Genomic DNA, 13,032 nt, shown 5'->3' on the forward strand with positions numbered 1-13,032 from the left:
ATTGAATAAAAAATTATATTTCGTACCAAAAACAGTATTTTCTCATTCCGAGCGCATTTTCTCATTCCGAACTATTCAACCAACCTGTATACCTTTCCTAACGTAGCTATGTACGTATAACGGTAAATCTATGAGGTATATTAATGAAATTATTTCGGCATGTGATTTTGGATCAAAAATTGATATATTCGATTTTTATGTTTAATGAGCTTAATGAAAGATGTCAATACAGACCATACCAACAAGAACGATGTGATAATAAACTAAGTAGTAAAATGAAATGAAAACAAAAATTTGGCCAAAATGGGTTTATCCCGATTTTTGATGGCTCGGTGCAGCATTTGGGCTATTTTGCCCTGAATGTTGTCTTCGAACTCCACGAGCATTTCTGGTTGATTGGCTTAGACCTTTGATTGGAAATAGAGATCGTAACGGTAAATTTTTGGGGATGCAATTACGTTTCATGAATCACAGAAAAATTTGACTCACCCCAATAGCTATAATTTTGTTTGTTAACGAATCCATTAAGCCAGAGGTGAGTCTAATCTGAGAAGTTGATTTTTCGATAAACGTGAATTTGTGAATTTTTCGGAGAATGTGAATTTGCGTAATCATCTTAGACAATTTCCAAACATTGTACCAAAGTGAAACGTGACATGATGAAAAGGCAAACCTTACTAAACACACTGACAAAATTCACAAATTCGTGAACAAACATGGCCGCCACGAGCTGTCAAAATCACGTCATCATTAGAGTGCGAGATAGATCCGGAAAATATTTTGTGTTTATTTTAACATGATTCGGTTTTAAACTTGTGAAAAAATTAGTCATATTTTTAATAATCATCTGCACTCATAATTAGTAAAAAATGTAAAATGTTTAATCTTACCGGGTGAACCTCAATTAGACAGTGGCGAGTTAAAACCCCTACAACTAGAAACCGGTGAATTTGGCGAAAGGCGGAGTTCATTAGACCTCTTACAATTTACCTCGGACCGTAAGTGTTGGTAGCCCACCAGGGACTTGTCTGTAACAGGCTGCGCTCCGGAGTGATAGATCTACTATTACATTAATGGTAATATTTTGCCATTTTGATCTAAGAAGCTCCAAAGCTATAGCTTTTGAAAAAATTTGTGGTATTCAGTGCTCATAGCACAATCGAACTATACTGCGCTGGTTTTACTACATTATGGGACTCTGGCGGGCTGACCTTTACTTCCTCTTAGAAAACATAAACCTCAACCCCCGACTAAACGTGCAGGTCGCAAGAAAAGGATGCATACAATAAAAAAATCTTGCTGGAGAAGTGATCGGTGTATCGATAGGCACCATACTACCTGGTTAAGACCTCCTAACAAATGCGGCTAAAATAAAGAGACGAAACCGGTAATGCCACTATCTAATGGGGTCCAGAAAATAATCGGGAAATCAGTGCACAACCTTTTGACCACAACTTTTTTGGGGATGACTGGGAGGCTTACAGTTCTAATCTAACATCCTACAATAAAAATATTTGGTTGGAAAAAGAGATTTTAAGGATATTTTGCGAAAACAGCCCGTCAACACGAACAGCGGCGGCCATGACGGGGATTGGATTAGTCGACGGGGCTTAAACAACTAGCACAGAAGACAGACCAAAAGAAGAACATAAACCATACCATTCGGTGGTAGCTTCAAACAACGAAACTGGCGGCATCTTCTCAGCACTACTGCATTAAAAAAGCTGTTACAACAACAACAGATACGTACAGCGCTAATGCGAATTTTATTACAGCACTACTTCGTACTGGGATAACTGCAACCACCATTGGGGTAGAAAAATAATTAGTTTTTGAGTTATACGAGATCTCCGATGGCGCTAAAAAAGATCTTCCACTGCTGCAGTGCTGTGATTCCGGTCTTTTCTGTGGATGGAACCTAAAAATAAAAAAATCTTGTTAAACTAGAAGATATTCTCCGTACAATGACTTACGATAAAAAAATTTTAATTTGAGAAAATGGCAGCGTTTTTAAAAAAACTTTGAAATTCGCCCAAAATTTCGGTCACTTTTGGCTAGCCAACTATTTTATTTTGATCAGATCAAAAAACCGATTCCGTCATTGTATGTCGAATATACAGAATTTCATGATGATTTAATTATTTGTCTTCGAGTTATCCCTGCAACAAATTCGAAAAATATTGTTTGGTTAAATACGCGTGTAAAAATGAACTGGTGTACCGGATCGAACTGAGCGGCTACCCTATAAATGACTGTAACTTAAAAACTATTTCAGTTATCGATTTTTAAAAATTTCACACTAGGTGTGACCCTTAAGTTCAGATGTATCCTTAGAGATATTACAATTCAGTGGCGAATTAAGACGTTGTCATGAACATAAAGGGTCAGTAGAGGTATTTTTTCAAGCATTTTCCAAAAAGAAATTAGTCATCGTGAAGAGAGCACAATTCACGAATTTATTAGAGTTTTGGAGCTTTGCGTAAAGGGGTGACTCAACAGACTATAGGTACATTGTTAAACTCTGATTAGTTCTATTCTGCTATAATATAGAAAAAAAGATCATATAATAGACACTTAATTTGTCAGTGAAGCGCTAAAAGCAAGAGCGAGTTCACAGCGATATACTGATATATTGTAAAAAACTAAACTATAGACTTAGAAGAAGTCGTTTCTTGGGATGCTATGTGTGAGTTTCTAAAGTAAGTATAAAAGAGAATTCGTTTTTCTTTATATATCTAAAATGTTATTCTCAGTCGAAAAACCGAAGGCAATTAGCTTAATCTAGAATATTGATACTGCTTGCATAATCTTTATGTTGCTATGATTTAACTTAGAAGTCTTACATGTCAGTTTGGGGCATTACCATTTTTTTACATTCACGCTTACATATGTATATATGTACAATACATGTGAACATATGCCTCGGTATATGTGTATTAGGAAAAAAATGGTAATTACCAGCATCTATCGAAACGATTTCATTAAAGATCTGAAAAAAGAAAATCATGACTGGTTCCGTTGCGGTTGACAAAAGCACACCCATTTCGTATTATCATCTTAAAAATAGGGCTCAAACATGTGCGAATGTGCGGAATGTTAACGCTTAGGACTCGAAGCGTAAGGGTGGGATTGACTGTCAAAAATCTGCCGCTAGCTTAATGTCATCGCGCAATCATCTCTGTAATTTATGAGATGGACAAACTTCGTTCGTTAAAAAATCATAACAAGCGTAGTACCGATTATTCGTAGAAGTAACTTAGAAGTCCATATGGGAGTATGCTCGCATGAGGTGGTGGTGGCTGGCGCTCATTGAGCAGAAGGCTACCAGCAGAGATTGCGACAGCTAAAGTAGCAACGGCGCGTGGCGTGTGTTTTGATTTGTAACGTTTGTCACTTCATTATTATGCGATTTATTAATATGTAATAAATAAAGTATCAACAGAAGCAATGATATAGGCAATGTATCCAAGTTGAATGGATATGAGTGCATTGCGCACAGCTACTTACTTGCATAAATATACCATACAGGAACCATTAGGGATGGATTTCGTCGGTCAGTTGATTATATTTATATATACTAGATGATACTAGATGATCCGACAACGCGAGTTACATAGTGTGTTCACAATCATGCCTAAACACCTGACGGTGCAGTTGATAAGTTTGACGAACTGTTAAGGCAAATTGCAACATAACGCTACTCCCGGTCTATTTACGGAATGTAGAAGTTGACAACAATATTTCTCAAGAAATTTTCAATATAGGTATTTAAAATAACTTATGTAAAACAAGTAAGGAAGGGCTAAGTTTGGGTGTAATCGAATATTTCATTCTCTTGCAACTTGCAAGGATCAAAGCCGGGAAAATACCTTCAGATGTTGGCAAAACTTTGTATTCAGAATTGTAGCGAAAAGGTTCAACTTCATTGTTTGACGATGGTGAATTGGGTAATAATCAAATTGTGTATCTTAGTAACTTGTTTGAAGGTCATAGACCCACTAAGTTTTATTACTTTACTATTTTACTTAACATCAGCGAAAATTATACTAAAATCATTGGGGGCAGAGAAATGGAAGGGCTGATTGCAATCATTTTCGACATTGCTCAGGTATACTCGAGATCTTATTTTCAAGCAATTTTATAAATACATATATAAATACAATATAAACATATATATGAAGTCAAATCAGCCGGACGTTTCAAAATCGTGAGTGTCAGTTATATGTGAGCTATGGCAAGTTTCCGCTCGTTTTTATCTATTTGGGACACATAGATACACTATTATTCGAAAAACATTTCATCAAAATAACTAGCACCTTGGCCGATTTATGTAGTTAAAGTCAACTGGAAGTTCGAAAATCTTTATATTAGGTATATGGGGGCTAAGGGAAATACTGATCCAATACAAAGGTATATTATTATAAAAACAATTTTCTCTAATTTCAATTATACTTGTATATCTAACAGATTGACCGATATTTTCGGCAAAAAGTCAGCCATAGACTCTGGGGCCATATTTCCGGTATCTGGAGGCTTGAATAGTTATGGTCCGATATCGATAATGTTTAGAAATGAGATGGTATACCTTAAAGGAAATATTCGTACAAATTTGTATGTCGATATATTAATTAGAGCTTGATTCGTAGAAAAGTGAAAAAATCAGATGGAATTTAAAGTTGTGTTATATGGGAGGTAGGCATGGTAACTGTACGATTTCGCCCATTTTCACACTTTTACATGGGAATGTCAAAATAATTTTATGTACCAAATTTGTTTGAAATTGGTGGGGTAGGTTTGGATACATGTGATTTCACCTAAATGTGGGCGGTGCCATGCCCATCGTCCAATTTTGACATCGGCTCTCATAAATCTCTCTTGTATGATCCTTGATGTAAAATTTAATGTTTCTGACGCATTTCGTTATTGATTTATCGCAGTTTAGTAGTTTTTAACAAAACCGTTATAAGGGGAGCGGGCGGAAATTTTTGTCATATAGTTCGAATCGTTTGGAAGATACTTATATACGTTAAATTGTTAATTTTTGTTAATAAGAGCATCAAAGTATAAATGGGCATCTGTGGTTTAGAACTTCTTAAAAAGTGGGCATGGTCCTGTCACCTAATAGGTTTAAAGTATATGTACCATAATCTCACACACCACTAAAGCTAAATCGTTCAAACTTGATAACAACAAGTTCTTTTTACTTCTCCTTATACTCTCTGAAAATGGATACTGGTTGTGTTAAAAATCTCTATCTAGGTGATAATCTATTTCTCCCGCCGTGCACATTGCGAGACATAACATTTTCGATTACACCTAAACTAAGACCTTCTTTCTTTGTCTTACTCTGAACACGGCATATTAAGTTTTTCGCCTGTCTGTGTATACGCGAACTAGTCCCTCATTGTTTAAGATATCGATCTGAAATTCGCACCCGTCCTTTACTCCCCAAGAAGCTGCTCATTTGTCGGAATCGCCGCTATTGGAGCACCATAGCATATGGCTGCCATACAAACTAACCCATAAAGATATTGTATAGAATCTCTTGTATTTGTGAAGGGTTTCATTGCTGCGGTGCATCTCAAGTTAAGGTGTTTCTTGTTTTCTATCGACAACGAGAACAGAAGAGCTTGATCGATGAAAAAATGGCAAGGTTTTGTAACCTAGCATTCGGAATTCAGAGTTTTTATTAAATTATATAGAAATGGTATATTTAATTCTCTCAATCAATGCCCATACATCGGGTTGCATGCCATCATTTGCGAACGATTAGTATTACACGTCACGCTGCTAAGTAGTCAAAACAACGGTGACAAAATGTTTGTCGAAGAGTTTTATGTTATAAAGTGATTTAAACGAGAAGCTGTGTTTCAACAAAGTCATGAAGTTGAAATGCACCGAAGCGGAAGTGATTGAGTAGAAATCATTGGCAACACGCGCCAGCGTTGTTGAGTTAAGTTCACAAATGCGAAAGTATGTTTATTTAAATGCTTCGCTTTAGGGTGCCGTTTAAGGCGCGGTGGGTGCGCCAGCGAATACTATATATGCATGCATATACGCTTCAAGGAGACTGGCGGCCCTTTGAGAATATTTGAAATTAAAGGGAAGCGTTAAAATTGACGCAAATGATTTAGGCAAGCATCGCTCGGTTATCGCCACGACTTTGGTGGCTGAAATGGCGGTTTTACTGCTCTTGAATAGTTGATCACGATTTGTTGTTGTTGACTTCATTGCGCGACTGACACGTGTCCATGTTCCGACTGCGTCCAATTCTAGCTTATGACACGCCCACTTATTAGTAGGCGATGACAAACAAAAGGAACTGATTTCATTTGAAGTAAACGGGAGTGAGGAAGCCAAAAAGTAAGAAAAAAAGCATTGCCATTTGCTGGGAGAATGAGTTCGCTTAAATTCTTTTGTCAAAATAATCACTGAACATTTAATTCATTCCATCCGGATCTGTAAAAGTAATTATCACCTGGCCGAAGAACCCAGAGGATAATGCCACTAAGTGAGCCTTGAGCTTAATAATTTATTAAGAGACATTGTAAGGGAGAATTCTATTTACACGACAGATATATATTTTTTGTTCAAACTATGTTGCTACATATTAAATATTATAGTTTAGTTCAACTAACGTTTGTTTGTAACACCTAAAATTAATCGAGATAGATATTGAGTTACATATATACATATGTATAAACGATCAGCATGACGCGTCGAATTCAATTCCAAGTAACTGTCTGTTCGTCCCGGATGTGGTTCGGCTACCTAATAGGTTTCAAGTACATACTTCACAAACCATTAAAGCTAAATTAACCAAACTTACTGGGAAAAAACGTTTCTAGCCATTTCCCGGACAGAGTGAAAAGGGATGAAATCGGATGATAACCACGCGCACTCTCCAAATACCGGTTAGGTTGAAAATTACTAAAAATGCAATAATTTAGTAATTAAATAAGCCGGAAGAGCTGCAGTGAGACTCAGATTTAATATTGGACAATGGGTGTAGTACCGCCCACTTTTAAGTGAAAATTAATGCCTCAGGAACTACTAGAACGATTTGAACCAAATTTGGTGCGTAATATTGCCGTAACAATCTTATATTACGGTGTGAAAACAGGAAAAAAAACTGCTAAAACCACGCCTACTTTTTTCTAATTCTTTTACTTTATAATATACAAAGCCACCTCGTACCCAAATTCGGTTCAATATTTCGACAGGCCATCGAATATCTGAATGAAATTGGTCTTAATGTTGGTCTAATTTTATATCTTTAATACTTTTCCTCATATACCGAATAAATAATATTAAATTTAGCCTCTTTGGTTGAGTTTATATCACCTATTTCTTATGTGAGTTAATAAGGTTGCTTTTAGTATAAATAATTCAGACAGGAAGCGAAATATAGTAATGACACTAAGTGAGCCTACGACCTATAATATTATATATATTACACATTTCGGTTGTGTAATTTTTAGTAAATGGAAAGAAATCCTATTACATGAATTTGATTTTTTCCAGACTATGCCATTTTTTGTCAGGAAATTTTTGTGTTAAAAAAAAAAGTTGCTTTCTGGATAGTTTTTATTTTTGTACTGTTTATCGGAAGTCGTTGTCATCTTTATTAACTTATGTGGCTTTACAAGATTCGGCACAGGAAAAAGAATCGTTGTATATGACCAATTTCGTGATTTATCCCATCAAAATGATAGGTGTTTTTAAATAACATACATCCTTACATCTGCACAAATGTGTCTTATATGAGTACGAGGTCGAGTTTACCCAAAGGCAGCTCGAAGATTCTGAAACAACCCTTTTCATCCTTTTTCATATTACGCTATTGTTTAGGCACAATACGGTGATGCGGAGATTAAATTGACATTCTAATTTGAATATTTGTCGCGGCTACCGACTTTTCTTTCCTTTTTTATGAAATTTTTTTGATGCCATTATATTCTTTATTACGGCGCTTGTTACTGCTGCTTCCTATGACAATTGCCGCCTGGTGTGCAAAGTTTGTCGGGTTTTTGCATGCTGCAAACAACATAACATCCGCTGAAGTGTAAAATTGTTTTCGGGCTTGTAATCGTTACAACAACAATGATTATCACTTTGCCAAAGTCTAAAATATTTTCAATATTTTTATATTCTCGCAACATGTTCCTACGGAGTATAACGCTTTTGTGCACAAAAATAACTGTTGCTTGTACCATTTAAACTTATTCAAGATAGATACAGAGGTTTATATATAATATATACTTGTATAAATGATCAGAATGACGATTGGCCGACGTCAAAATTGGACAATGACACTGCTCACAAAGGTAAAATCCCATATCTCAGAAACTACTTGCTCGATTTTAACCAAATTTGGTACATAACATTATTTCATGCATATGCCATTATTCTTATGTTGCATTGTGAAAATGGGCCAAATCGAACAACAACCAGGCCTACTTTTCATGTATCAAAATATAAAATTAGTTTTTTATGTCTTTTACTTTACAGTATATAAATCGAGACCCAATAAGGTTATCGAAATAAAACTTTACATGAATAATGCCTTTAAGGTGTACCATATAACCAATAAAAAATGTCGGATCATTTTCCAAGCCTGACTTTTTACCGAAAGTATCGCTTAATTGTGAGTTATAATAATTTATATTTAATTCTTAGGAGGAGAGAATAATTTCCAATAATAAAGTGCAGTTGCAGTCAATATACCTAATCTACAATTTACGATAATTTGTTAGTTATTTTAATGATAATATCTTACCAAAATTATTTTAGCTCTCATATATTATACTATTATACATATAGATATACCATGGGCACGCTAAACTGAGCCTGTGGCCTATGATATACATTAATAATATGACAAAATATGGTTGTAATTCATTAACGAGTTCGGTGGGTTAAGTATGTTGAATTCTTTCGCAACATTTTGTAGTACAAAGGTTTATAAAAAAAGACGCTTTTCAAGTTTTATAAAGGCAACAAAAAATTTACCGATAAACGACTGGATGTTCGAAAATTTGTATATGAGATATATGAGGGATAAGAAAACTATTGTTTCGATTAGTTTATTCTCATATCTGATCGATATATTTGGCATAAAGTCACACATAGGTACCAAGGTCCACATATTCGGTAGATTGGGGGTTTAAAAATTTATTGTACGATTACGACCATATTTGGGTAAGCAATGGCATACATTCACATTTTAATTTTTATTCCGATGCCTTCATTGGTGTTTGGTTTATATATATACCGTAAAGTAAAAGAATTAGATGGAATTTAAAATTGTTTTCATCTTATGTTAAACCGTTTAATTTAGTAAAAATGTATAATGTTTGAATGAAGTTAAGTTTACAAATTTTCTTAAAAATTATGTTGCTTATGGTAGACCTTGGTCTAAACCTTATATCTCTAATATACCATAATTATTTCCGATGCATTGGTTAACTTATACCTCATATACATATTTAGCTCCTTTGTTCAAGTTTATATAACAGACTCATTTAATTTTGATATAAATATCGCCTACACGAAGATTACTATAAGTATACTAAAAGACATCAGTTATGGAATCCATTCATGTTTTCGTTGACTAATGAAATTGAATTCTAAGGCAACATTTCTAAATATAAATTTTAAATTAAATACATAAATTTGGTCAAAGTTATTATACTATTTGTATTGTTTTGAATATCTCGATTCGTAACAACGTAAACCAAATGACCCGCTAGCAGAGTATTTTTGCCTTACAAATTTATGCAAATAACTGAAATTCGTCTTTTTCCATCAATAAAAGTAAATTTACGTTTGTTTGGATTAAATTTTTTATTTTCATTTTTAGACCGCCACGCCGATATTTAATCCGATGTCGTAGTGCGCTTTACTTCCCTTGTTATTGTCTTATGCGTATGGAGCCAATCATCTAATTTATTTAAGACTCCAACTGTCAATCCTCACGTCAAAAAATTCATCCCTCAACTTGGTCATACAACTAAAATTCTAAAATAAGAGTAACTTTTCCAAGCAGAAAAGTAAATATAGGGGCAACTTTTCTGTCTTCCTTCGGCTTAACTGTCAAGCAATTTACTCGGCTTCGGAAATAAATATTTAACGAGAATTAGCTTTAATAGCGCCGTATGTAAATTTTCTCCGCTGGCATTTGCCCTTTGAGATCTTAATCTTAGACAGACCTTTAGTTTGACTGATGGTGCGTGGGTAAAACAGCATATGCCCCTGAAAATTCATGTGAACATATCGTTAAAAGAAGAATAAATAAATATGATTAGGAAATATAATCATTTATATAATATGTATGTACATAAGTGTATAGTTTTACAAAATATTACAACTAAAAATCTTATTGTATTCGTCAATTTGTCGCTGGGACAATTCTCAAAGAGCCACATTTTTAATTGCCATTTGGTTTTAAAAAATAACTTAAAGGTTGTTGAAAACTCCTAGAATTAATGTTGAAAAACGTACGAACCGATTTCCTGAGGATAGAGAGTATTTTGGTCCGCCACGGGTAATCATTTTCAACGGGCAGCTGCAATGTCCTGGAGGGGGTTCTTGACCTCAACTCCAAATGCGAACCTTATGGTATAGTGATCGGACACGAAGGACTATGTCGACACCTTCAACGCAAGATCAGTCCCATCGCATGGTCGTTATTCAAGGTAATGTCAACTACTCCTTCCTTAGGCTCGTTATAAAAGTTGGAATGCACCCAACGTTTTCTACATTTAGGTTTCTACTCAAAATATATTTAAAAAGAGACTCGCCCCGTGCGCCGCAGTTAAAGCTGTCACATACTGTATGGTGTGCGTTGGCATCGCACGCTAGAATTAGTAGAAGCCTGTTTTTCCTGCAGTAAACCACGGTTCCACGGTTGGCGCAAACGATGACTCTCCAGGGTAAAGTCCATTCTGCTTTCATACTTGGCCTGCACGCCTGCGTTAGAAACTCTGAAATAGAAAAGTATTCAATACTGTTTAGTAAGACTACTTTCAGTTCTTGATTTCTCGCTAAAGAGACTTCAGATTACCTTTATATTGATGGCTCCTACCTCGGTTTTGTATACATATGGTTCCCGCACAAGTATGATGTCCAGGTTATCTGATACGAACCTACTCCCGGTAACTGCCGTGGTTGAAATCGCGTGATATAGGTTCACCTGGGTGATTGACGTATTAGTCGTCCGACTTTAATCCCACTTAAAATTTGTGGTCGTTTTTGAAATAAATAATGGATAAAAGAAGCCTAACAATCAAAACCTATTTAATCAAGTTTATAACCTGGAGAACTTAATTCACTTAACGACACGTTACTTACCTGGTTGCAAAGAAATGTTTAGCTTTTTTTAATCTTTCGCAATATATTGCGATATTCTATACACCTCACGTCAAGCCCAACTCATCTGGCAACACAATTTTGTATGCCACTATTCTTTGTTTTCTTATCAAATCGACATTCTAGGGAATATACCAACCTTTATAATTATAATTTTTTCCCAATCGTGCTTTTTCTAAGAACTTATTTTTTTTATACAAATCCCTTGATGTTAAACAGACGTCATAGAATACAACAATAAGTATTTATCAAACTTTTCAAACAACTTGAGGTTATTTTCTCTCTTTTAATTTTCAGAAATTTCTGTAACTCCAGATAAATCATAAAACAAACAATCAAAACAAATTGAACGAAAGTTTCACGAATTTTATTTTAAATGTCCCATATTACATATTTCGGAAAAAAACAAAAAGTATTAAATGCCGCTTTTACTATACTACTTCAGTATGGTAACTGCTTATTTACTTTATAACTGTGCAGACGACTATAGCTATTGAAATATTATAATTGAATGAACAACTTGTAGTTATTTCATCACATCATCGCGGAAGTTACCAAACTGTGCATGGAGATATGCTGTCCTTGATCAAAGGCAGTTAAAGTTAACAACAGTCTCCATATATCAGCTTAACTGTAAACAAAATTGAATCCAAGGGTTCCAACTTTATTTTTACCTAAGCCCCAATAAATGCTAAACACACAGCCAACGACACTGACGTGCAGTCGTCTTTGTGTTCAAAGTAATAAATGTTCCATTGTTGTATGCAATCAAGTTCACACACGGACGGCAAATACTCTTTTGGTGTCGCTCATTGCATTCACACTAGGGACACAAATTGAGTCGGAAAACTTTCTACATGGACGCGGTGCACAAAAATATTTTGGATTAGCTAGTTTTTTTTCCTTTTCACCCTTTTCTAATATATTTCTACTATTTATATTTTTCCTATTTGCAAATTATTTACAAAAATAGATAACAAAATTAATTTTTTGAACATTTGCAATTCATTTTAAACCGAACGCTACGAACTGTTTCGTCTAGTACAAAGCCTGTCAACCGAGCACAAGCGACAGAAGCGAGAAAAGTTCGATGTACGCTTTTATATGAGTATGTTCACATAAAAAGTTTTCTCCGCGAAGACAAGCTAAATTTTGGGCAACTCTCATCTTTTACGCGTTTTCAAGCAACAGGCGCCATTTTTAGAAAGCATTGAAAGTAAAGCGTGGCATACCCCTTCGTTTCTTCGCTTCGTGTTTAATGCTTCAGTTACGTTGGAAACAGTCACCGATGCAAAACCGTAGACCGAACCAGCTGATACGACCTATCTCATGAAAGCGCAATATAAATGCACACTCACCACCGCTCCTACAGACCGTACGGTACGATATCCGCGAAAATTGCCGTAGAAACGAGGCTTCTGATTGCTCTCTTGCAACGCAGGGTCGCCAGTCTTCAACTTCAATATATATGAATTATTCTTAAACTAACTCAAAATTACAGTCGAATACATTTATTTATAAATAGGTAGGTTATTTTTAAAAGTTAGATTTTAGTTTTGAGTTTATACATTATGAAAAATTGAATTCAACTGAAAACAAAAGAGAACCACTAATTTCTACGTTGCCATTAGGGGTGTAACTTTTAACTAATTTGGTTTGATA

The 13,032-nt window shown here is 35.1% G+C and overlaps 2 long non-coding RNA genes across 2 annotated transcripts; one reads left to right on the forward strand and one right to left on the reverse strand.

Annotated features, from left to right (window-relative positions):
- Nucleotides 1-749: 749 nt before the first annotated feature.
- Nucleotides 750-1,951, forward strand: LOC118680509 (uncharacterized). The gene is made up of 2 exons (XR_004976052.2): nucleotides 750-998; nucleotides 1,263-1,951. It is a non-coding gene; the product is annotated as an uncharacterized lncRNA (long non-coding RNA).
- A 7,389-nt stretch (nucleotides 1,952-9,340) lies between these two features.
- LOC106615836 (uncharacterized) lies at nucleotides 9,341-12,417 on the reverse strand. The gene is made up of 3 exons (XR_001330659.3): nucleotides 11,353-12,417; nucleotides 11,066-11,280; nucleotides 9,341-10,985 (listed from the first exon to the last, which is right to left on the reverse strand). It is a non-coding gene; the product is annotated as an uncharacterized lncRNA (long non-coding RNA).
- Nucleotides 12,418-13,032: the final 615 nt, after the last annotated feature.

Source organism: Bactrocera oleae, chromosome 6 (assembly GCF_042242935.1).
Source record: "Bactrocera oleae isolate idBacOlea1 chromosome 6, idBacOlea1, whole genome shotgun sequence".
Taxonomy (NCBI): Eukaryota; Metazoa; Arthropoda; class Insecta; order Diptera; family Tephritidae; genus Bactrocera; species Bactrocera oleae.